The 25,550-nt window shown below is 46.2% G+C and overlaps 4 non-coding genes and 2 pseudogenes across 4 annotated transcripts; all 6 read left to right on the forward strand.

Moving 5' to 3' along the window:
• The first annotated feature begins 1,891 nt into the window (after positions 1 to 1,891).
• On the forward strand, positions 1,892 to 2,094 carry LOC137010294 (U2 spliceosomal RNA; annotated as a pseudogene).
• A 3,312-nt stretch (positions 2,095 to 5,406) lies between these two features.
• On the forward strand, positions 5,407 to 5,570 carry LOC137010066 (U1 spliceosomal RNA). Its single transcript, XR_010893145.1, has one exon. It is a non-coding gene; the product is annotated as a U1 spliceosomal RNA (small nuclear RNA).
• Positions 5,571 to 11,884: 6,314 nt separating this feature from the next.
• LOC137010292 (U2 spliceosomal RNA) lies at positions 11,885 to 12,081 on the forward strand. The gene has a single exon (XR_010893334.1). It is a non-coding gene; the product is annotated as a U2 spliceosomal RNA (small nuclear RNA).
• A 3,311-nt stretch (positions 12,082 to 15,392) lies between these two features.
• On the forward strand, positions 15,393 to 15,556 carry LOC137010067 (U1 spliceosomal RNA). Its single transcript, XR_010893146.1, has one exon. It is a non-coding gene; the product is annotated as a U1 spliceosomal RNA (small nuclear RNA).
• Positions 15,557 to 21,857: 6,301 nt separating this feature from the next.
• LOC137010280 (U2 spliceosomal RNA) lies at positions 21,858 to 22,074 on the forward strand (annotated as a pseudogene).
• Positions 22,075 to 25,386: 3,312 nt separating this feature from the next.
• On the forward strand, positions 25,387 to 25,550 carry LOC137010071 (U1 spliceosomal RNA). Its single transcript, XR_010893150.1, has one exon. It is a non-coding gene; the product is annotated as a U1 spliceosomal RNA (small nuclear RNA).

Here is a 25,550-nt window from a genome sequence, read left to right on the forward strand (position 1 = left end):
GTCAGGGATGCCCGTTATCTCCCCTCTTATATGTGGCCTGTATTGAGCCACTGGCGCAGGCATTGAGAAGGGACAAATGGATCAGGGGACTGACAATACCAGGGGCGGGGGGATTGACTGCCAAGGCCTTTTTATATATGGACGATGTGAACCTTGTATGTACTGACGTTTTATCAATTACTAGGACTATGGACCTGACTGACTGGTTTGGAAGGGCGTCTGGGGCTAGACTAAATAGATCAAAAACTCAAGTACAATGTTTTGGACCATGGGATCCTAAAGAAGTAAAGAGTCTTGACCTGGAAATGAAAAAGACTGATATAAAGATACTAGGGATTAAATTTGACAGAGAAGGAGGAGGAAGGGGCAACTGGCAAGAAGCTTTAGCTAAAGTAAGACAAAGATTTGGATTTTGGAGACGTAGACAACTGACAATAGAAGGCAAGGTTTTAATTATTAAATCTGTAATTTTACCTTTATTTTTATTGCTTTGTTCTGTGTTTTACCCCCCAGATGGTTCCTTTTATCCGTGGACAGAGAAATGTTTCACTTTGTGTGGGGAGGAAAATGGGAGAGGCTGACAAGAGAGGAGATGAAGAAGTCCCCAAGAAATGGAGGCAGAGGAATACCAAACTTTTATTTATTTTTAGGGGCATACTATACAGCACTTCATATGAAATATGCATTAGACACAAAAACAGATAATAAAACTGCTGCTATGAGCCGTTTCTGGATGGGATCCTATTTAAGGTCCTTAAAAATCTTACCCACCAATCACACAATACCAGTTGCTTTTAAGCCATCTGCTGCGTATGATTTTATCAAGAAGTTCTTAAATAAGCATATTTTAGAAAAAGAAACTAAATCTTTAACAAATCACCGCCTCCTTCTCTCTCTCATACAGGAACGGGAACAGGTGACTCCAGTGCGCTGGATCAAAATTGGTGAGGCCCAGACTGTGTGGCAAAATGTGTCCCATCCGGCCCTTCACAATAGACACCGCGACCTGGCATGGATGGCCGCTCACGAGATCCTCCCGGTCAGGGCCGTGATGCACTCCCGAGGAATGGCGACAAATCCAATCTGTCCTCGGCCAGGGTGTAATGCACCGGAATCCGTGAGACATACGTTCTGGGAGTGCAGTGTCGCGAGGGACCTGTGGGCAACAGCCGGCCCCCAGCAATTCCCGAGCCTGCCAGCAGGGGAGGTCCAACAACTGGACTACCCCATGATAATGGGAGGAGTGAGCCAGAGGAAAATGACACCAGCCCAGCACACCCAAACCTGGCTCACTATCAACTGCTACAAAGATGTACTATGGACCTCCAGAAACCTGCTGGTGGGGAAGCATGTGATGGTGACCCTGCACGCCATGAAACAGCTGGTCAACAACAGGCTGCAGGAGTATGCTGCGCATTGCCATTCGGACGTGGGGGTCGGAGCTACACAGGAAAGGTCCCCGTGGCCACGCGCCCTGACTGCCTGCAGATGCCCCCCTTCTGGAGGGAGCAGCGGTGCCGTGGTTTAAGAGGTTCTCCTCTCAGCCCAAAAGTGTTGGGTCGTGGTGTTTGTTGTGGAGTGTTGAATGAGGACATCTCAAAAAAAAAAAAAAAAAAAGTATTGTGTCGCCTGTGCCCGTTCATGTATAAGAGAGCTTTTTTATCTTTTATGTTTTAATCGTGATCAATTCTATCTATTAGGTTAAATTATGGCTTTTAAGCAACTTCAATTGTATTTTATTTATTGCCTTTCTTCTTTTACACACATCTGTTTATACAAAGTTTTATGTATCATGTATTAAGGAAAAAAAAAACTAAGCAAAACCTTTTAATCGGAAAGGAAATCTGTGTTACATGTTCCCAAGAAACAATGTAATGTTTGTATGTAAATAATGATTATTGAAAAAATAAATAAAAGAAAAAAAAAAAAAAAAAAAAAAAATCTGTTCTTATCAGTTTAATATCTGATACGTCCCCTATCTGGGGACTACATATTAAATGGATTTTTGGCTCATGGAGCCGGAACCGGGGCTTGCTCCGTCCACTCCATGCATCGACCTGGTATTGCAGTGTCTCCAGGAACGGTGTGCTTCCCCTTTTGGGGGACTGCAAATCGTTGTGGTTAATAGCAGAGGGAATGTCGCTGGAGCTTCACAAGGAGTCTCTATGTACCTGCGGTGGGGTGGCTGGCAGGGTGGCACCGTCTCGCACCCTTATGAAACGGTCGCCGTTGTTCCAAAGCAGCGGTTCCCAAACCAGCACTGCACGTCTTGAATGTCACTCTTGTCTGATGCGCCCGTCTGAGGTCTTGGAGTCTTTACCAACGAGCTGATGAGTTGGATCGGGTGTGTTTGATCAGGGAGACATCTAATCAAACACGCCTGACTGATGGGAAACACTGGTCTAAAGGACCGCAGCTCGTGTACAGGTGCTGGTCATATAATTAGAATGTCATCAAAAAGTTGATTTATTTCACTAATTCCTTTCAAAAAGTGAAACTTGTATATATCATATTCGTTCATTACACACAGACTGAGAGGTTTCACATGTTTATTTCTTTTCATTTTGATGAGTATAGTCACTTGTGACGAGCAGGGCGGGCGAGAGCCGTGAGGGAACGGCGCGAGGCCGGTGACGCGAGTGATAATGAGCGTCACCTGCGAGGCGTGCCGGCCTCGAGTCTCTCACGGAGGAGCTCCGGAGGCATAAAAGGAGGAGCGACATCAGTGAAGGACGAGAGAGGACCAGGCCTGGACTTTATTTTATGTTTTGTTATGTTTGTGTGGCCGGCAGACGTCCGCGAGGGTCTGCCGGCATTACTTTCGTTTTGTTTGTTTATTTTATATTAAAGTTTTGTTGAATGTTCGCCGGTTCCCGCCTCCTTCTTCCCATATCTACTAACCGTGTTACATTGGTGCCGAAACCCGGGAGGAAGGAGGGACATGCTGTCGGAGAGCCCTCACTGCTGAGGGGGATCGCGGTGCTGCGGAGTTCGGGCAGCGCGGAAGTGGAGACCGCGAAAGGCTGCCCGAGGCGGTGGTGCTGGAGCCTTGTGAAAGGTGGGACGGAGACCCGGATGCCGTGCTCCTGGGACGAGGTGGGGTGGCTGCCGTCCTGGACCTGGAGGGAGCGGAGGAGTCGCCGCCGTCTGCCGTGGGCCGGAGCCTGCTGCCGTCCGCCATGAAGGGGAGGAGCAGGGGACGGGGGACTCGCTGCCGGCTGCCCTCAGTCGGAGGAGCCATCGCCGGCCGCCAGGAGGCGGTCGAGGATCGGGCCGTCCACCGAGCGTCCAGTGCCACCGCATGGCACCGCGAAGAAGAGCCTCTTGGCAGGCTGAGGACCGAGCGGCAGTATGTCTGGGAGCCGGACCCAGCATTTTTTTTTCTTTCTTTTTCCTCTATCCCCTCTCTCGTCCTGTCGCTCCCCTTGCTTCCGTCTCCTTTCTCTCGTCTTGTCTGTCCTTACCCCCAGGTGCTGCGGCCGCCGAGACAGGCCCCGGGGGGGAGTAAAGCGCAGTCTCGGAGGTACCCCCCGGCCTGCGAGGGGCGTTGGGGGTATGTGACGAGCAGGGCGGGCGAGAGCCTCGAGTCTCTCACGGAGGAGCTCCGGAGGCATAAAAGGAGGAGCGACATCAGTGAAGGACGAGAGAGGACCAGGCCTGGACTTTATTTTATGTTTTATTATGTTTGTGTGGCCGGCAGACGTCCGCGAGGGTCTGCCGGCATTACTTTCGTTTTGTTTGTTTATTTTATATTAAAGTTTTGTTGAATGTTCGCCGGTTCCCGCCTCCTTCTTCCCATATCTACTAACCTTGTTACATCACTATCTCAGAAAATTAGAATATTGTGAAAAGGTTCAATATTGAAGACACCTGGTGCCACACACTCTTATCAGCTAATTAACTCAAAACACCTGCAAAGGCCTTTAAATGGTCTCTCAGTCTAGTTCTGTAGGCTACACAGTCATGGGGAAGACTGCTGACTTGACAGTTGTCCAAAAGACGACCACTGACACCTTGCACAAGGAGGCCAAGACACAAAAGGTCATTGCAAAAGAGGATGGCTGTTCGCAGAGCTCTGTGTCCAAGCACATTAATAGAGAGGCGAAGGGAAGGAAAAGATGTGGTAGAAAAAAAGTGTACTAGCAATAGGGATAACCGCACCCTGGAGAGGACTGTGAAACAGAACCCATTCAAAAATGTGGGGGAGATTCACAAAGAGTGGACTGCAGCTGGAGTCAGTGCTTCAAGAACCCCTGCGCACAGACGTATGCAAGACATGGTTTTCAGCTGTCTCGTTCCTTGTGTCAAGCCACTCTTGAACAACAGACAGCGTCAGAGGCGCCTCGACAAAAAGGACTGGACTGCTGCTGAGTGGTCCAAAGTTACGTTCTCTGATGAAAGTCAATTTAGCATTTGCTTTGGAAATCGGGGTCCCAGAGTCTGGAGGAAGAGAGGAGAGGCACACAATCCACGTCGCTTGAGGGCCAGCCTAAAGTTTCCACAGTCAGTGATGGTTTGGGGTGCCATGTCATCTGCTGGTGTTGGCCCACTGTGTTTTCTGAGGTCCAAGGTCAACGCAGCCATATACCAGGAAGTTTTAGAGCACTTCATGCTTCCTGCTGCTGACCAACTTTATGGAGATGCAGATTTCATTTCCCAACAGGACTTGGCACCTGCACACAGTGCCAAAGCTACCAGTACCCGGTTTAAGGACCATGGTATCCCTGTTCTTAATTGGCCAGCAAACTCGCCTGACCTTAACCCCATAGAAAATCTACGGGGTATTGTGAAGAGGAAGATGCCATATGCCAGACCCAACAATGCAGAAGAGCTGAAGGCCACTATCAGAGCAACCTGGGCTCTCATAACACCTGAGCAGTGCCACAGACCGATCAACTCCATGCCACGCCGCATTGCTGCAGTAATTCAGGCAAAAGGAGCCCCAACTAAGTATTGAGTGCTGCACATGCTCATACTTTTCATGTTTATAATTTTCAGTTGGCCAAGATTTCTAAAAATCCTTTCTTTGTATTGGTCTTAAGTAATATTCTAAATTTGCTGAGATACCGGATTTGGGATTTTCCTTAGTTGTCAGTTATAATCATCAAAATTAAAAGAAATAAACATTTGAAATATATCAGTCTGTGTGCAATGTACATAATATACAAGTTTGACTTTTTGAAAGGAATTAGTGAAAGAAATCAACTTTTTGATGACATTCTAATCATACGACCAGCACCTGTAGGTGCTTGGCAGTTTTCCGGCTTGAAGACATGGTCACGGAAATCGCAGTCAAGTAATGGAAGGGACACGCCCTTCCTTTGCTTGGGGTGGGGGAGGGGGGTCACCGTTGATGAGGACGGCAAAGAGGGATAGGGTAGCCTCTGACTGGAGGCCTGGGGACTCATGCTTACCTGGCAGGGGAGACACCATGATCAGGAAGGTGGTTCACCCAGGGCGAGGCTCAGCCATTGCACCCCGGTTGTGCTGACCCCTGCGAATTCCCCAAATGTGGGAATCTTGACTGCATAATTTATGGTAGTGGGGGACTGCGTTCGCGCTCTCCACTGGACATACTGGTTGAAAGCAGATTAGGTGGTGCCGAGAGAACCTGTGGTTTCTAACAGTCGTAGCGTTGTCTGTGGCTCCGTGTGTGTTTGCACGCCCCTTTTATGGAATCGGGTGTTGCGTGCGCTCGCCTGGTTTCGCAAAGTTCTGAGTTTTCCTTCAGGGACGACAGGCTTTTGGGGGCACTCGACCATGGCCGTTTTCTAAATGACCCCGTGGTCGCTATTGTCACGATCGGCTCAAAGCCGTGACAAATGAAACGGAGGACATAGGCAGCTTGGTAGGTTGCAACGAAAAGAGATTTATCAGCATAAATAAGAAAATATATGAAACAAGAAATCAACAAAACCAAACACAATTTCTGTCAGACACATCAATAACCAAACATCAGACAGAACCACATTTAAATGAATAAGGAACTCAAAATAAACAAAGACCAAAATCAAAACCAAAGCACCCAGGAGCAAGCAACACACCACGCCAAACAAAGCCCAAGCTTTATAGAGGGAAGCACGGGTGTACATGGTTCACTTGATGAGTCTCCCAGCCACACCCACTGGCCGGCCGTAGCAGGAAGAACGAGGGACTCGTCACACTATCCAAATGTTAAAGTTGAGCTTTTTTTTTTTTTTCCCCCCTCCTGATCAAGAACGACCTAGGGAGTCCAGAGAATTGTACTGCGGTGCTTTTGTGGAGGTCGATGGAAAAACCTAGGACCAGTTCGCGAAAGCAGGTTGTTTCAAATCATCTCCACTATTTAACAAACGATCTGATCGACAGCAGTGGTCCTAGAGGCAAAGTACGAAACCCACTGCGGCCCAGATGGGCGTCGCCTTTGCCGGCTCTGCCCCCACTGCTTGGCAACGGCATCGCTTCTCGGCCTTTTGGCTAAGATCAAGTGTCTTGTCATTTGGCAGTGTTGCGATCGCCTCTTTGTGGGTTTTTGGGCTGTGTTTTTTTAATAGCACTTTCCTTTACCTTGAAGAGGTATATTGTACTGCTTACAGCTGTACTTTTTTATTATTTATTGTTTATTTATATTGTATTGTGCTTGCTTTTAGGAGAACATTTTAACTGAGATACTGGTTGTAAGGTAAGTCTTTTATTCTTGTTTTTAGATCCTTTTATTGTGTCGATAGTTTTTTAAACTCCTGTTTTAGCTGTTGGTGCCTCCAACATGTCGGCTGCCCGTGCCGGCGTGCGGAGGCACCACAGCGTGCGTTTTACACTCTTAGAAAACCAAGGAAAGCCTGTTCAGATGTCCCGGTTGGATTTTTCCCGCAAATTTGTTCAGCAAACTTTGAGATTTACACCAAATGATTTGAATTGTATTTTGTCCCTCCCTTTTAATAAAGGATTTGATGTAAGTTTCAAGTCAGCTAGTTTGCTGAATGACTTCTGGACCAGACTTGAAAATGTAAAGACCCTCTTTTCCATGTTTAAGGTGGAGAAACTGACCGACAATACCCACAAAATGGTTATTGTCCGAATGTTCAATGAAACCGTCAGTGGAGAAGATATATGTACTTGGTTGGGTAGATATTGCTCTGTTAGAGGCCAAGCCATGAAAATGCTGGATGAGGATGGCATCTGGAATTGTTCCTGGAGGATTCCCATAAAACAGTGGGAAGATCCCCAGGGCTTCCAGGGCCTGAAACATCTTCCATCAGTGATTGTGCTTGGAGAAAACAGAGGCTACATTTATTATCAGGGAATGCCCAAGCTCTGTCGTAGATGTGGAGAGGTGGGGCATTTAGTGGAAGCTTGCCAGAAGTCGTTTTGTGGGAAATGTAGAGAAATTGGGCATACTTTTGACGAATGTCCCAATGGCAGAAAGTGTAATCTGTGTGGAGACTCCAATCATCTCTACAGAGATTGCCCAAAGTCCTTTGCCAACAAAGTTAAAGCAAATAAAATGGCGGTTGAGAAAAGCAAACAAAAGGATAACGAGGGGCGGAGCAAAAAGATTCAAATCTCCCGCCAATTTCTGCGATTGGTGGAGAAGGATCAGATGTTAGAGGTAATGAGGGGGCGGAGTTAAGGAGTGAGGAGCAACAGGGGGAGGAAGACCAAAGGGAAGAGGCAGAAGAAAACATCTTAGAGGTAGGTGAAAAGGTAGGGGAGGACATAGAGGATTCACTGCAAGAAAGTCAATTAAGTGAGCAACTCCCCTGTGCTCAATCGATAAAAAAAGAGAGTGGCACACTCCCCTCTCTGGAAAGAAATGGGAAAGGATAAAATGGGAAGATTTTCAGATTCCTCTTCATCGGAGGATCTGAATAGATTATTCCCAAGCCAAACAGCCAATGAGATTTCTTTTCTATCGATTGAGCTGAAATCATCCACACCCAGGAGCTCACCTTGTGACTCAGAAGGAAAACATGTTCAGTTCCCTGCCTCCAATGGTGTGGAAATGCGGGAAGAACTTGTTTTACAAGAAAATGTGTTTTTAAATGGATAATTTGTTTTTAAAATTTTAAAATGTTGTTTCTGTCTTCTTTTATTCTCGTTTTAACGCTCATGACCATCACCATCTCTACGTTAAACGTGAGAAGTGTGAGGTCACCAACGAGAACACAAACTGTTTTAAATTTTTTAAGTACACAACCCTCTGATGTGTTTTTGTTACAGGAGTGCGCTTTACCTTTTTTTAACAATTACAAGAATTGGGAGGACAAATGGCAACAAGGACCCTCTATTTGGAGTGGTTAAAACCAAAATAAAGCAGATGGTATTGCTGTCCTGGTAAAAAATCAACAAATCTTGGTGAAGGGGAGCACAGTACTAAGAGACGGGCGGGCTCTTTTAGTCAACTTGACGTTTTTGGGGAGGGCTTTTAACATATTAAATATTTATGGATATACAGAAAAGAATGATAGATACAACCTTTTAAAAGACATTCAGCCCCACCTTTTAGGAAGGGACCCGATTATTTTAGCAGGGGATTTTAATTGCATTTTAAGCAAAAATGATAGGAAAGGGGGAGGAGAAGATCTTAAATTGGACAAAACATCCATTTTATTGCAAACCATAACAAGAGATTTTAAACTGACTGACTGTTTCAGAACCATGCATCCTGGGGAGAAAGGATTCACCTGGTTTAGTGGTGATGGCAGCAAAGCCTTCCGCATTGATTATGTCTTCACTAGGGACCTTACACCAGTTGATGCTAAATTAATCCCCATTTTCTTTTCAGACCACGCTATGCTTTCCTGCACCCTTTCACTTCCCATAGGTGTGACGACAGGTAGGGGGCTTTGGAGGCTGAACTGTTCCCTGTTGAAAGATTTGGAGATTGTGAAAGAATACAGGGAGCAGTACAGCCAATGGCAGACCCTAAAAGACTTTTATGACTCACATGCACAGTGGTGGGAAATGGTGAAGGGAAAGACTAAGACGTTTTTTAAACTGGCGGGAAAAAAGAAAAAAGATAAAGAGAAAAGATGTATGGTGGGAATGCAAAAACGACTGCAACGCTATTTTAACCTGTGCAATCAGGGCTTTGATTTTAATGAAGAAATTCGCCAAGTGAAAAGGTCAATGTCAGAATTATCGGAGGTTAGAAGCAAGAGTATCATTTTACAAAGTAGAGAAAAGGAAATGGAAGAGGGAGAAAAATGTACAAGTTATTTTTTTCGCAGTGGTGGGATTGAAAAATAAAGAAAATACAGTAATGACAAATACAGAAAGCATCTTAAAGGTGGTTGAAGATTTCTATGATGAACTATATGGTAAGAAAGAGATTGAAGACTGCATTTTAAAAGAAGTTTTAGAATGAATTGATAAACCCGTTAAGGATAGCACGTGTTTGATAAATGATTTCAACCTTTCTGAAATGGAGAAATGTTTAAAACATTTTAAGAAAAGAAAGTCACCTGGAGAAGATGGTATCCCACTTGAGTTTTATCAGACATTTTGGGACATTTTAGCCAACGACCTTTTAATTGTTTTTAATGAATTTTATAAAATGGAGAAACTGCCAGATAGTTTTAGGATAGGGATTGTTACACTTTTACACAAAAAAGACGAAAGGACTGACTTGAAAAATTGGCGACCAATAACTCTTTTAAATGTGGACTGTAAATTGTTTAGTAAGCTTTTAATGATTCTTATGTCTTCCATTTTAGGGGATTTGATCCACCCAGATCAAACCTGCGCAGTTCCTGGAAGAAAGATCACGGACAGCCTTGTTCTGATGAGAGACACCATCTGTTATGCGAGAGACAGAAATATTAGGCTTGCAGTTCTAAATTTAGATTTTGAAAAAGCTTTTGATCGGGTCTCGCACCAGTACTTATTTCAAGTACTGCTAAAGATGGGTTTTCCAGGGAGATTTGTAGCTTGGGTGGAACTGCTATACAGGGGGATAAGCAGCAGGTTTTTGGTAAATGGGCACTTGACAAAAGCAGTAGACGTACACTGTGGGGTCCGTCAGGGATGCCCGTTATCTCCCCTCTTATATGTGGCCTGTATTGAGCCACTGGCGCAGGCATTGAGAAGGGACAAATGGATCAGGGGACTGACAATACCAGGGGCGGGGGGATTGACTGCCAAGGCCTTTTTATATATGGACGATGTGAACCTTGTATGTACTGACGTTTTATCAATTACTAGGACTATGGACCTGACTGACTGGTTTGGAAGGGCGTCTGGGGCTAGACTAAATAGATCAAAAACTCAAGTACAATGTTTTGGACCATGGGATCCTAAAGAAGTAAAGAGTCTTGACCTGGAAATGAAAAAGACTGATATAAAGATACTAGGGATTAAATTTGACAGAGAAGGAGGAGGAAGGGGCAACTGGCAAGAAGCTTTAGCTAAAGTAAGACAAAGATTTGGATTTTGGAGACGTAGACAACTGACAATAGAAGGCAAGGTTTTAATTATTAAATCTGTAATTTTACCTTTATTTTTATTGCTTTGTTCTGTGTTTTACCCCCCAGATGGTTCCTTTTATCCGTGGACAGAGAAATGTTTCACTTTGTGTGGGGAGGAAAATGGGAGAGGCTGACAAGAGAGGAGATGAAGAAGTCCCCAAGAAATGGAGGCAGAGGAATACCAAACTTTTATTTATTTTTAGGGGCATACTATACAGCACTTCATATGAAATATGCATTAGACACAAAAACAGATAATAAAACTGCTGCTATGAGCCGTTTCTGGATGGGATCCTATTTAAGGTCCTTAAAAATCTTACCCACCAATCACACAATACCAGTTGCTTTTAAGCCATCTGCTGCGTATGATTTTATCAAGAAGTTCTTAAATAAGCATATTTTAGAAAAAGAAACTAAATCTTTAACAAATCACCGCCTCCTTCTCTCTCTCATACAGGAACGGGAACAGGTGACTCCAGTGCGCTGGATCAAAATTGGTGAGGCCCAGACTGTGTGGCAAAATGTGTCCCATCCGGCCCTTCACAATAGACACCGCGACCTGGCATGGATGGCCGCTCACGAGATCCTCCCGGTCAGGGCCGTGATGCACTCCCGAGGAATGGCGACAAATCCAATCTGTCCTCGGCCAGGGTGTAATGCACCGGAATCCGTGAGACATACGTTCTGGGAGTGCAGTGTCGCGAGGGACCTGTGGGCAACAGCCGGCCCCCAGCAATTCCCGAGCCTGCCAGCAGGGGAGGTCCAACAACTGGACTACCCCATGATAATGGGAGGAGTGAGCCAGAGGAAAATGACACCAGCCCAGCACACCCAAACCTGGCTCACTATCAACTGCTACAAAGATGTACTATGGACCTCCAGAAACCTGCTGGTGGGGAAGCATGTGATGGTGACCCTGCACGCCATGAAACAGCTGGTCAACAACAGGCTGCAGGAGTATGCTGCGCATTGCCATTCGGACGTGGGGGTCGGAGCTACACAGGAAAGGTCCCCGTGGCCACGCGCCCTGACTGCCTGCAGATGCCCCCTTCTGGAGGGAGCAGCGGTGCCGTGGTTTAAGAGGTTCTCCTCTCAGCCCAAATGTGTTGGGTCGTGGTGTTTGTTGTGGAGTGTTGAATGAGGACATCTCAAAAAAAAAAAAAAAGTATTGTGTCGCCTGTGCCCGTTCATGTATAAGAGAGCTTTTTTATCTTTTATGTTTTAATCGTGATCAATTCTATCTATTAGGTTAAATTATGGCTTTTAAGCAACTTCAATTGTATTTTATTTATTGCCTTTCTTCTTTTACACACATCTGTTTATACAAAGTTTTATGTATCATGTATTAAGGAAAAAAAAAACTAAGCAAAACCTTTTAATCGGAAAGGAAATCTGTGTTACATGTTCCCAAGAAACAATGTAATGTTTGTATGTAAATAATGATTATTGAAAAAATAAATAAAAGGAAAAAAAAAAAAAAAAATCTGTTCTTATCAGTTTAATATCTGATACGTCCCCTATCTGGGGACTACATATTAAATGGATTTTTGGCTCATGGAGCCGGAACCGGGGCTTGCTCCGTCCACTCCATGCATCGACCTGGTATTGCAGTGTCTCCAGGAACGGTGTGCTTCCCCTTTTGGGGGACTGCAAATCGTTGTGGTTAATAGCAGAGGGAATGTCGCTGGAGCTTCACAAGGAGTCTCTATGTACCTGCGGTGGGGTGGCTGGCAGGGTGGCACCGTCTCGCACCCTTATGAAACGGTCGCCGTTGTTCCAAAGCAGCGGTTCCCAAACCAGCACTGCACGTCTTGAATGTCACTCTTGTCTGATGCGCCCGTCTGAGGTCTTGGAGTCTTTACCAACGAGCTGATGAGTTGGATCGGGTGTGTTTGATCAGGGAGACATCTAATCAAACACGCCTGACTGATGGGAAACACTGGTCTAAAGGACCGCAGCTCGTGTACAGGTGCTGGTCATATAATTAGAATGTCATCAAAAAGTTGATTTATTTCACTAATTCCTTTCAAAAAGTGAAACTTGTATATATCATATTCGTTCATTACACACAGACTGAGAGGTTTCACATGTTTATTTCTTTTCATTTTGATGAGTATAGTCACTTGTGACGAGCAGGGCGGGCGAGAGCCGTGAGGGAACGGCGCGAGGCCGGTGACGCGAGTGATAATGAGCGTCACCTGCGAGGCGTGCCGGCCTCGAGTCTCTCACGGAGGAGCTCCGGAGGCATAAAAGGAGGAGCGACATCAGTGAAGGACGAGAGAGGACCAGGCCTGGACTTTATTTTATGTTTTGTTATGTTTGTGTGGCCGGCAGACGTCCGCGAGGGTCTGCCGGCATTACTTTCGTTTTGTTTGTTTATTTTATATTAAAGTTTTGTTGAATGTTCGCCGGTTCCCGCCTCCTTCTTCCCATATCTACTAACCGTGTTACATTGGTGCCGAAACCCGGGAGGAAGGAGGGACATGCTGTCGGAGAGCCCTCACTGCTGAGGGGGATCGCGGTGCTGCGGAGTTCGGGCAGCGCGGAAGTGGAGACCGCGAAAGGCTGCCCGAGGCGGTGGTGCTGGAGCCTTGTGAAAGGTGGGACGGAGACCCGGATGCCGTGCTCCTGGGACGAGGTGGGGTGGCTGCCGTCCTGGACCTGGAGGGAGCGGAGGAGTCGCCGCCGTCTGCCGTGGGCCGGAGCCTGCTGCCGTCCGCCATGAAGGGGAGGAGCAGGGGACGGGGGACTCGCTGCCGGCTGCCCTCAGTCGGAGGAGCCATCGCCGGCCGCCAGGAGGCGGTCGAGGATCGGGCCGTCCACCGAGCGTCCAGTGCCACCGCATGGCACCGCGAAGAAGAGCCTCTTGGCAGGCTGAGGACCGAGCGGCAGTGTGTCTGGGAGCCGGACCCAGCATTTTTTTTTCTTTCTTTTTCCTCTATCCCCTCTCTCGTCCTGTCGCTCCCCTTGCTTCCGTCTCCTTTCTCTCGTCTTGTCTGTCCTTACCCCCAGGTGCTGCGGCCGCCGAGACAGGCCCCGGGGGGGAGTAAAGCGCAGTCTCGGAGGTACCCCCCGGCCTGCGAGGGGCGTTGGGGGTATGTGACGAGCAGGGCGGGCGAGAGCCTCGAGTCTCTCACGGAGGAGCTCCGGAGGCATAAAAGGAGGAGCGACATCAGTGAAGGACGAGAGAGGACCAGGCCTGGACTTTATTTTATGTTTTATTATGTTTGTGTGGCCGGCAGACGTCCGCGAGGGTCTGCCGGCATTACTTTCGTTTTGTTTGTTTATTTTATATTAAAGTTTTGTTGAATGTTCGCCGGTTCCCGCCTCCTTCTTCCCATATCTACTAACCTTGTTACATCACTATCTCAGAAAATTAGAATATTGTGAAAAGGTTCAATATTGAAGACACCTGGTGCCACACACTCTTATCAGCTAATTAACTCAAAACACCTGCAAAGGCCTTTAAATGGTCTCTCAGTCTAGTTCTGTAGGCTACACAGTCATGGGGAAGACTGCTGACTTGACAGTTGTCCAAAAGACGACCACTGACACCTTGCACAAGGAGGCCAAGACACAAAAGGTCATTGCAAAAGAGGATGGCTGTTCGCAGAGCTCTGTGTCCAAGCACATTAATAGAGAGGCGAAGGGAAGGAAAAGATGTGGTAGAAAAAAGTGTACTAGCAATAGGGATAACCGCACCCTGGAGAGGACTGTGAAACAGAACCCATTCAAAAATGTGGGGGAGATTCACAAAGAGTGGACTGCAGCTGGAGTCAGTGCTTCAAGAACCCCTGCGCACAGACGTATGCAAGACATGGTTTTCAGCTGTCTCGTTCCTTGTGTCAAGCCACTCTTGAACAACAGACAGCGTCAGAGGCGCCTCGACAAAAAGGACTGGACTGCTGCTGAGTGGTCCAAAGTTACGTTCTCTGATGAAAGTCAATTTAGCATTTGCTTTGGAAATCGGGGTCCCAGAGTCTGGAGGAAGAGAGGAGAGGCACACAATCCACGTCGCTTGAGGGCCAGCCTAAAGTTTCCACAGTCAGTGATGGTTTGGGGTGCCATGTCATCTGCTGGTGTTGGCCCACTGTGTTTTCTGAGGTCCAAGGTCAACGCAGCCGTATACCAGGAAGTTTTAGAGCACTTCATGCTTCCTGCTGCTGACCAACTTTATGGAGATGCAGATTTCATTTCCCAACAGGACTTGGCACCTGCACACAGTGCCAAAGCTACCAGTACCCGGTTTAAGGACCATGGTATCCCTGTTCTTAATTGGCCAGCAAACTCGCCTGACCTTAACCCCATAGAAAATCTACGGGGTATTGTGAAGAGGAAGATGCCATATGCCAGACCCAACAATGCAGAAGAGCTGAAGGCCACTATCAGAGCAACCTGGGCTCTCATAACACCTGAGCAGTGCCACAGACCGATCAACTCCATGCCACGCCGCATTGCTGCAGTAATTCAGGCAAAAGGAGCCCCAACTAAGTATTGAGTGCTGCACATGCTCATACTTTTCATGTTTATAATTTTCAGTTGGCCAAGATTTCTAAAAATCCTTTCTTTGTATTGGTCTTAAGTAATATTCTAAATTTGCTGAGATACTGGATTTGGGATTTTCCTTAGTTGTCAGTTATAATCATCAAAATTAAAAGAAATAAACATTTGAAATATATCAGTCTGTGTGCAATGTACATAATATACAAGTTTGACTTTTTTAAAGGAATTAGTGAAAGAAATCAACTTTTTGATGACATTCTAATCATACGACCAGCACCTGTAGGTGCTTGGCAGTTTTCCGGCTTGAAGACATGGTCACGGAAATCGCAGTCAAGTAATGGAAGGGACACGCCCTTCCTTTGCTTGGGGTGGGGGAGGGGGGTCACCGTTGATGAGGACGGCAAAGAGGGATAGGGTAGCCTCTGACTGGAGGCCTGGGGACTCATGCTTACCTGGCAGGGGAGACACCATGATCAGGAAGGTGGTTCACCCAGGGCGAGGCTCAGCCATTGCACCCCGGTTGTGCTGACCCCTGCGAATTCCCCAAATGTGGGAATCTTGACTGCATAATTTATGGTAGTGGGGGACTGCGTTCGCGCTCTCCACTGGACATACTGGTTGAAAGCAGATTAGGTGGTGCCGAGAGAACCTGTGGTTTCTAACAGTCGTAGCGTTGTCTGTGGCTCCGTGTGTGTTTGCACGCCCCTTTTATGGAATCGGGTGTTGCGTGCGCTCGCCTGGTTTCGCAAAGTTCTGAGTTTTCCTTCAGGGACGACAGGCTTTTGGGGGCACTCGACCATGGCCGTTTTCTAAATGACCCCGTGGTCGCTATTGTCACGATCGGCTCAAAGCCGTGACAAATGAAACGGAGGACATAGGCAGCTTGGTAGGTTGCAACGAAAAGAGATTTATCAGCATAAATAAGAAAATATATGAAACAAGAAATCAACAAAACCAAACACAATTTCTGTCAGACACATCAATAACCAAACATCAGACAGAACCACATTTAAATGAATAAGGAACTCAAAATAAACAAAGACCAAAATCAAAACCAAAGCACCCAGGAGCAAGCAACACACCACGCCAAACAAAGCCCAAGCTTTATAGAGGGAAGCACGGGTGTACATGGTTCACTTGATGAGTCTCCCAGCCACACCCACTGGCCGGCCGTAGCAGGAAGAACGAGGGACTCGTCACACTATCCAAATGTTAAAGTTGAGCTTTTTTTTTTTTCCCCCCCCTCCTGATCAAGAACGACCTAGGGAGTCCAGAGAATTGTACTGCGGTGCTTTTGTGGAGGTCGATGGAAAAACCTAGGACCAGTTCGCGAAAGCAGGTTGTTTCAAATCATCTCCACTATTTAACAAACGATCTGATCGACAGCAGTGGTCCTAGAGGCAAAGTACGAAACCCACTGCGGCCCAGATGGGCGTCGCCTTTGCCGGCTCTGCCCCCACTGCTTGGCAACGGCATCGCTTCTCGGCCTTTTGGCTAAGATCAAGTGTCTTGTCATTTGGCAGTGTTGCGATCGCCTCTTTGTGGGTTTTTGGGCTGTGTTTTTTTAATAGCACTTTCCTTTACCTTGAAGAGGTATATTGTACTGCTTACAGCTGTACTTTTTTATTATTTATTGTTTATTTATATTGTATTGTGCTTGCTTTTAGGAGAACATTTTAACTGAGATACTGGTTGTAAGGTAAGTCTTTTATTCTTGTTTTTAGATCCTTTTATTGTGTCGATAGTTTTTTAAACTCCTGTTTTAGCTGTTGGTGCCTCCAACATGTCGGCTGCCCGTGCCGGCGTGCGGAGGCACCACAGCGTGCGTTTTACACTCTTAGAAAACCAAGGAAAGCCTGTTCAGATGTCCCGGTTGGATTTTTCCCGCAAATTTGTTCAGCAAACTTTGAGATTTACACCAAATGATTTGAATTGTATTTTGTCCCTCCCTTTTAATAAAGGATTTGATGTAAGTTTCAAGTCAGCTAGTTTGCTGAATGACTTCTGGACCAGACTTGAAAATGTAAAGACCCTCTTTTCCATGTTTAAGGTGGAGAAACTGACCGACAATACCCACAAAATGGTTATTGTCCGAATGTTCAATGAAACCGTCAGTGGAGAAGATATATGTACTTGGTTGGGTAGATATTGCTCTGTTAGAGGCCAAGCCATGAAAATGCTGGATGAGGATGGCATCTGGAATTGTTCCTGGAGGATTCCCATAAAACAGTGGGAAGATCCCCAGGGCTTCCAGGGCCTGAAACATCTTCCATCAGTGATTGTGCTTGGAGAAAACAGAGGCTACATTTATTATCAGGGAATGCCCAAGCTCTGTCGTAGATGTGGAGAGGTGGGGCATTTAGTGGAAGCTTGCCAGAAGTCGTTTTGTGGGAAATGTAGAGAAATTGGGCATACTTTTGACGAATGTCCCAATGGCAGAAAGTGTAATCTGTGTGGAGACTCCAATCATCTCTACAGAGATTGCCCAAAGTCCTTTGCCAACAAAGTTAAAGCAAATAAAATGGCGGTTGAGAAAAGCAAACAAAAGGATAACGAGGGGGCGGAGCAAAAGATTCAAATCTCCCGCCAATTTCTGCGATTGTTGGAGAAGGATCAGATGTTAGAGGTAATGAGGGGGCGGAGTTAAGGAGTGAGGAGCAACAGGGGGAGGAAGACCAAAGGGAAGAGGCAGAAGAAAACATCTTAGAGGTAGGTGAAAAGGTAGGGGAGGACATAGAGGATTCACTGCAAGAAAGTCAATTAAGTGAGCAACTCCCCTGTGCTCAATCGATAAAAAAAAAGAGAGTGGCACACTCCCCTCTCTGGAAAGAAATGGGAAAGGATAAAATGGGAAGATTTTCAGATTCCTCTTCATCGGAGGATCTGAATAGATTATTCCCAAGCCAAACAGCCAATGAGATTTCTTTTCTATCGATTGAGCTGAAATCATCCACACCCAGGAGCTCACCTTGTGACTCAGAAGGAAAACATGTTCAGTTCCCTGCCTCCAATGGTGTGGAAATGCGGGAAGAACTTGTTTTACAAGAAAATGTGTTTTTAAATGGATAATTTGTTTTTAAAATTTTAAAATGTTGTTTCTGTCTTCTTTTATTCTCGTTTTAACGCTCATGACCATCACCATCTCTACGTTAAACGTGAGAAGTGTGAGGTCACCAACGAGAACACAAACTGTTTTAAATTTTTTAAGTACACAACCCTCTGATGTGTTTTTGTTACAGGAGTGCGCTTTACCTTTTTTTAACAATTACAAGAATTGGGAGGACAAATGGCAACAAGGACCCTCTATTTGGAGTGGTTAAAACCAAAATAAAGCAGATGGTATTGCTGTCCTGGTAAAAAATCAACAAATCTTGGTGAAGGGGAGCACAGTACTAAGAGACGGGCGGGCTCTTTTAGTCAACTTGACGTTTTTGGGGAGGGCTTTTAACATATTAAATATTTATGGATATACAGAAAAGAATGATAGATACAACCTTTTAAAAGACATTCAGCCCCACCTTTTAGGAAGGGACCCGATTATTTTAGCAGGGGATTTTAATTGCATTTTAAGCAAAAATGATAGGAAAGGGGGAGGAGAAGATCTTAAATTGGACAAAACATCCATTTTATTGCAAACCATAACAAGAGATTTTAAACTGACTGACTGTTTCAGAACCATGCATCCTGGGGAGAAAGGATTCACCTGGTTTAGTGGTGATGGCAGCAAAGCCTTCCGCATTGATTATGTCTTCACTAGGGACCTTACACCAGTTGATGCTAAATTAATCCCCATTTTCTTTTCAGACCACGCTATGCTTTCCTGCACCCTTTCACTTCCCATAGGTGTGACGACAGGTAGGGGGCTTTGGAGGCTGAACTGTTCCCTGTTGAAAGATTTGGAGATTGTGAAAGAATACAGGGAGCAGTACAGCCAATGGCAGACCCTAAAAGACTTTTATGACTCACATGCACAGTGGTGGGAAATGGTGAAGGGAAAGACTAAGACGTTTTTTAAACTGGCGGGAAAAAAGAAAAAAGATAAAGAGAAAAGATGTATGGTGGGAATGCAAAAACGACTGCAACGCTATTTTAACCTGTGCAATCAGGGCTTTGATTTTAATGAAGAAATTCGCCAAGTGAAAAGGTCAATGTCAGAATTATCGGAGGTTAGAAGCAAGAGTATCATTTTACAAAGTAGAGAAAAGGAAATGGAAGAGGGAGAAAAATGTACAAGTTATTTTTTTCGCAGTGGTGGGATTGAAAAATAAAGAAAATACAGTAATGACAAATACAGAAAGCATCTTAAAGGTGGTTGAAGATTTCTATGATGAACTATATGGTAAGAAAGAGATTGAAGACTGCATTTTAAAAGAAGTTTTAGAATGAATTGATAAACCCGTTAAGGATAGCACGTGTTTGATAAATGATTTCAACCTTTCTGAAATGGAGAAATGTTTAAAACATTTTAAGAAAAGAAAGTCACCTGGAGAAGATGGTATCCCACTTGAGTTTTATCAGACATTTTGGGACATTTTAGCCAACGACCTTTTAATTGTTTTTAATGAATTTTATAAAATGGAGAAACTGCCAGATAGTTTTAGGATAGGGATTGTTACACTTTTACACAAAAAAGACGAAAGGACTGACTTGAAAAATTGGCGACCAATAACTCTTTTAAATGTGGACTGTAAATTGTTTAGTAAGCTTTTAATGATTCGTATGTCTTCCATTTTAGGGGATTTGATCCACCCAGATCAAACCTGCGCAGTTCCTGGAAGAAAGATCACGGACAGCCTTGTTCTGATGAGAGACACCATCTGTTATGCGAGAGACAGAAATATTAGGCTTGCAGTTCTAAATTTAGATTTTGAAAAAGCTTTTGATCGGGTCTCGCACCAGTACTTATTTCAAGTACTGCTAAAGATGGGTTTTCCAGGGAGATTTGTAGCTTGGGTGGAACTGCTATACAGGGGGATAAGCAGCAGGTTTTTGGTAAATGGGCACTTGACAAAAGCAGTAGACGTACACTGTGGGGTCCGTCAGGGATGCCCGTTATCTCCCCTCTTATATGTGGCCTGTATTGAGCCACTGGCGCAGGCATTGAGAAGGGACAAATGGATCAGGGGACTGACAATACCAGGGGCGGGGGGATTGACTGCCAAGGCCTTTTTATATATGGACGATGTGAACCTTGTATGTACTGACGTTTTATCAATTACTAGGACTATGGACCTGACTGACTGGTTTGGAAGGGCGTCTGGGGCTAGACTAAATAGATCAAAAACTCAAGTACAATGTTTTGGACCATGGGATCCTAAAGAAGTAAAGAGTCTTGACCTGGAAATGAAAAAGACTGATATAAAGATACTAGGGATTAAATTTGACAGAGAAGGAGGAGGAAGGGGCAACTGGCAAGAAGCTTTAGCTAAAGTAAGACAAAGATTTGGATTTTGGAGACGTAGACAACTGACAATAGAAGGCAAGGTTTTAATTATTAAATCTGTAATTTTACCTTTATTTTTATTGCTTTGTTCTGTGTTTTACCCCCCCAGATGGTTCCTTTTATCCGTGGACAGAGAAATGTTTCACTTTGTGTGGGGAGGAAAATGGGAGAGGCTGACAAGAGAGGAGATGAAGAAGTCCCCAAGAAATGGAGGCAGAGGAATACCAAACTTTTATTTATTTTTAGGGGCATACTATACAGCACTTCATATGAAATATGCATTAGACACAAAAACAGATAATAAAACTGCTGCTATGAGCCGTTTCTGGATGGGATCCTATTTAAGGTCCTTAAAAATCTTACCCACCAATCACACAATACCAGTTGCTTTTAAGCCATCTGCTGCGTATGATTTTATCAAGAAGTTCTTAAATAAGCATATTTTAGAAAAAGAAACTAAATCTTTAACAAATCACCGCCTCCTTCTCTCTCTCATACAGGAACGGGAACAGGTGACTCCAGTGCGCTGGATCAAAATTGGTGAGGCCCAGACTGTGTGGCAAAATGTGTCCCATCCGGCCCTTCACAATAGACACCGCGACCTGGCATGGATGGCCGCTCACGAGATCCTCCCGGTCAGGGCCGTGATGCACTCCCGAGGAATGGCGACAAATCCAATCTGTCCTCGGCCAGGGTGTAATGCACCGGAATCCGTGAGACATACGTTCTGGGAGTGCAGTGTCGCGAGGGACCTGTGGGCAACAGCCGGCCCCCAGCAATTCCCGAGCCTGCCAGCAGGGGAGGTCCAACAACTGGACTACCCCATGATAATGGGAGGAGTGAGCCAGAGGAAAATGACACCAGCCCAGCACACCCAAACCTGGCTCACTATCAACTGCTACAAAGATGTACTATGGACCTCCAGAAACCTGCTGGTGGGGAAGCATGTGATGGTGACCCTGCACGCCATGAAACAGCTGGTCAACAACAGGCTGCAGGAGTATGCTGCGCATTGCCATTCGGACGTGGGGGTCGGAGCTACACAGGAAAGGTCCCCGTGGCCACGCGCCCTGACTGCCTGCAGATGCCCCCCTTCTGGAGGGAGCAGCGGTGCCGTGGTTTAAGAGGTTCTCCTCTCAGCCCAAAAGTGTTGGGTCGTGGTGTTTGTTGTGGAGTGTTGAATGAGGACATCTCAAAAAAAAAAAAAAAAAGTATTGTGTCGCCTGTGCCCGTTCATGTATAAGAGAGCTTTTTTATCTTTTATGTTTTAATCGTGATCAATTCTATCTATTAGGTTAAATTATGGCTTTTAAGCAACTTCAATTGTATTTTATTTATTGCCTTTCTTCTTTTACACACATCTGTTTATACAAAGTTTTATGTATCATGTATTAAGGAAAAAAAAACTAAGCAAAACATTTTAATCGTAATGTAAATCTTTTTTAATTTTTCCCAAGAAAAAATTTATTGTTTGTATGTAAATAATGATTATTGAAAAAATAAATAAAAGAAAAAAAAAAAAAAAAAAAATCTGTTCTTATCAGTTTAATATCTGATACGTCCCCTATCTGGGGACTACATATTAAATGGATTTTTGGCTCATGGAGCCGGAACCGGGGCTTGCTCCGTCCACTCCATGCATCGACCTGGTATTGCAGTGTCTCCAGGAACGGTGTGCTTCCCCTTTTGGGGGACTGCAAATCGTTGTGGTTAATAGCAGAGGGAATGTCGCTGGAGCTTCACAAGGAGTCTCTATGTACCTGCGGTGGGGTGGCTGGCAGGGTGGCACCGTCTCGCACCCTTATGAAACGGTCGCCGTTGTTCCAAAGCAGCGGTTCCCAAACCAGCACTGCACGTCTTGAATGTCACTCTTGTCTGATGCGCCCGTCTGAGGTCTTGGAGTCTTTACCAACGAGCTGATGAGTTGGATCGGGTGTGTTTGATCAGGGAGACATCTAATCAAACACGCCTGACTGATGGGAAACACTGGTCTAAAGGACCGCAGCTCGTGTACAGGTGCTGGTCATATAATTAGAATGTCATCAAAAAGTTGATTTATTTCACTAATTCCTTTCAAAAAGTGAAACTTGTATATATCATATTCGTTCATTACACACAGACTGAGAGGTTTCACATGTTTATTTCTTTTCATTTTGATGAGTATAGTCACTTGTGACGAGCAGGGCGGGCGAGAGCCGTGAGGGAACGGCGCGAGGCCGGTGACGCGAGTGATAATGAGCGTCACCTGCGAGGCGTGCCGGCCTCGAGTCTCTCACGGAGGAGCTCCGGAGGCATAAAAGGAGGAGCGACATCAGTGAAGGACGAGAGAGGACCAGGCCTGGACTTTATTTTATGTTTTGTTATGTTTGTGTGGCCGGCAGACGTCCGCGAGGGTCTGCCGGCATTACTTTCGTTTTGTTTGTTTATTTTATATTAAAGTTTTGTTGAATGTTCGCCGGTTCCCGCCTCCTTCTTCCCATATCTACTAACCGTGTTACATTGGTGCCGAAACCCGGGAGGAAGGAGGGACATGCTGTCGGAGAGCCCTCACTGCTGAGGGGGATCGCGGTGCTGCGGAGTTCGGGCAGCGCGGAAGTGGAGACCGCGAAAGGCTGCCCGAGGCGGTGGTGCTGGAGCCTTGTGAAAGGTGGGACGGAGACCCGGATGCCGTGCTCCTGGGACGAGGTGGGGTGGCTGCCGTCCTGGACCTGGAGGGAGCGGAGGAGTCGCCGCCGTCTGCCGTGGGCCGGAGCCTGCTGCCGTCCGCCATGAAGGGGAGGAGCAGGGGACGGGGGACTCGCTGCCGGCTGCCCTCAGTCGGAGGAGCCATCGCCGGCCGCCAGGAGGCGGTCGAGGATCGGGCCGTCCACCGAGCGTCCAGTGCCACCGCATGGCACCGCGAAGAAGAGCCTCTTGGCAGGCTGAGGACCGAGCGGCAGTGTGTCTGGGAGCCGGACCCAGCATTTTTTTTTCTTTCTTTTTCCTCTATCCCCTCTCTCGTCCTGTCGCTCCCCTTGCTTCCGTCTCCTTTCTCTCGTCTTGTCTGTCCTTACCCCCAGGTGCTGCGGCCGCCGAGACAGGCCCCGGGGGGGAGTAAAGCGCAGTCTCGGAGGTACCCCCCGGCCTGCGAGGGGCGTTGGGGGTATGTGACGAGCAGGGCGGGCGAGAGCCTCGAGTCTCTCACGGAGGAGCTCCGGAGGCATAAAAGGAGGAGCGACATCAGTGAAGGACGAGAGAGGACCAGGCCTGGACTTTATTTTATGTTTTATTATGTTTGTGTGGCCGGCAGACGTCCGCGAGGGTCTGCCGGCATTACTTTCGTTTTGTTTGTTTATTTTATATTAAAGTTTTGTTGAATGTTCGCCGGTTCCCGCCTCCTTCTTCCCATATCTACTAACCTTGTTACATCACTATCTCAGAAAATTAGAATATTGTGAAAAGGTTCAATATTGAAGACACCTGGTGCCACACACTCTTATCAGCTAATTAACTCAAAACACCTGCAAAGGCCTTTAAATGGTCTCTCAGTCTAGTTCTGTAGGCTACACAGTCATGGGGAAGACTGCTGACTTGACAGTTGTCCAAAAGACGACCACTGACACCTTGCACAAGGAGGCCAAGACACAAAAGGTCATTGCAAAAGAGGATGGCTGTTCGCAGAGCTCTGTGTCCAAGCACATTAATAGAGAGGCGAAGGGAAGGAAAAGATGTGGTAGAAAAAAAGTGTACTAGCAATAGGGATAACCGCACCCTGGAGAGGACTGTGAAACAGAACCCATTCAAAAATGTGGGGGAGATTCACAAAGAGTGGACTGCAGCTGGAGTCAGTGCTTCAAGAACCCCTGCGCACAGACGTATGCAAGACATGGTTTTCAGCTGTCTCGTTCCTTGTGTCAAGCCACTCTTGAACAACAGACAGCGTCAGAGGCGCCTCGACAAAAAGGACTGGACTGCTGCTGAGTGGTCCAAAGTTACGTTCTCTGATGAAAGTCAATTTAGCATTTGCTTTGGAAATCGGGGTCCCAGAGTCTGGAGGAAGAGAGGAGAGGCACACAATCCACGTCGCTTGAGGGCCAGCCTAAAGTTTCCACAGTCAGTGATGGTTTGGGGTGCCATGTCATCTGCTGGTGTTGGCCCACTGTGTTTTCTGAGGTCCAAGGTCAACGCAGCCGTATACCAGGAAGTTTTAGAGCACTTCATGCTTCCTGCTGCTGACCAACTTTATGGAGATGCAGATTTCATTTCCCAACAGGACTTGGCACCTGCACACAGTGCCAAAGCTACCAGTACCCGGTTTAAGGACCATGGTATCCCTGTTCTTAATTGGCCAGCAAACTCGCCTGACCTTAACCCCATAGAAAATCTACGGGGTATTGTGAAGAGGAAGATGCCATATGCCAGACCCAACAATGCAGAAGAGCTGAAGGCCACTATCAGAGCAACCTGGGCTCTCATAACACCTGAGCAGTGCCACAGACCGATCGACTCCATGCCACGCCGCATTGCTGCAGTAATTCAGGCAAAAGGAGCCCCAACTAAGTATTGAGTGCTGCACATGCTCATACTTTTCATGTTTATAATTTTCAGTTGGCCAAGATTTCTAAAAATCCTTTCTTTGTATTGGTCTTAAGTAATATTCTAAATTTGCTGAGATACCGGATTTGGGATTTTCCTTAGTTGTCAGTTATAATCATCAAAATTAAAAGAAATAAACATTTGAAATATATCAGTCTGTGTGCAATGTACATAATATACAAGTTTGACTTTTTGAAAGGAATTAGTGAAAGAAATCAACTTTTTGATGACATTCTAATCATACGACCAGCACCTGTAGGTGCTTGGCAGTTTGCCGGCTTGAAGGCATGGTCACGGAAATCGCAGTCAAGTAATGGAAGGGACACGCCCTTCCTTTGCTTGGGGTGGGGGAGGGGGGTCACCGTTGATGAGGACGGCAAAGAGGGATAGGGTAGCCTCTGACTGGAGGCCTGGGGACTCATGCTTACCTGGCAGGGGAGACACCATGATCAGGAAGGTGGTTCACCCAGGGCGAGGCTCAGCCATTGCACCCCGGTTGTGCTGACCCCTGCGAATTCCCCAAATGTGGGAATCTTGACTGCATAATTTATGGTAGTGGGGGACTGCGTTCACGCTCTCCACTG

Source organism: Chanodichthys erythropterus, chromosome 20 (assembly GCF_024489055.1).
Source record: "Chanodichthys erythropterus isolate Z2021 chromosome 20, ASM2448905v1, whole genome shotgun sequence".
Taxonomy (NCBI): domain Eukaryota; kingdom Metazoa; phylum Chordata; class Actinopteri; order Cypriniformes; family Xenocyprididae; genus Chanodichthys; species Chanodichthys erythropterus.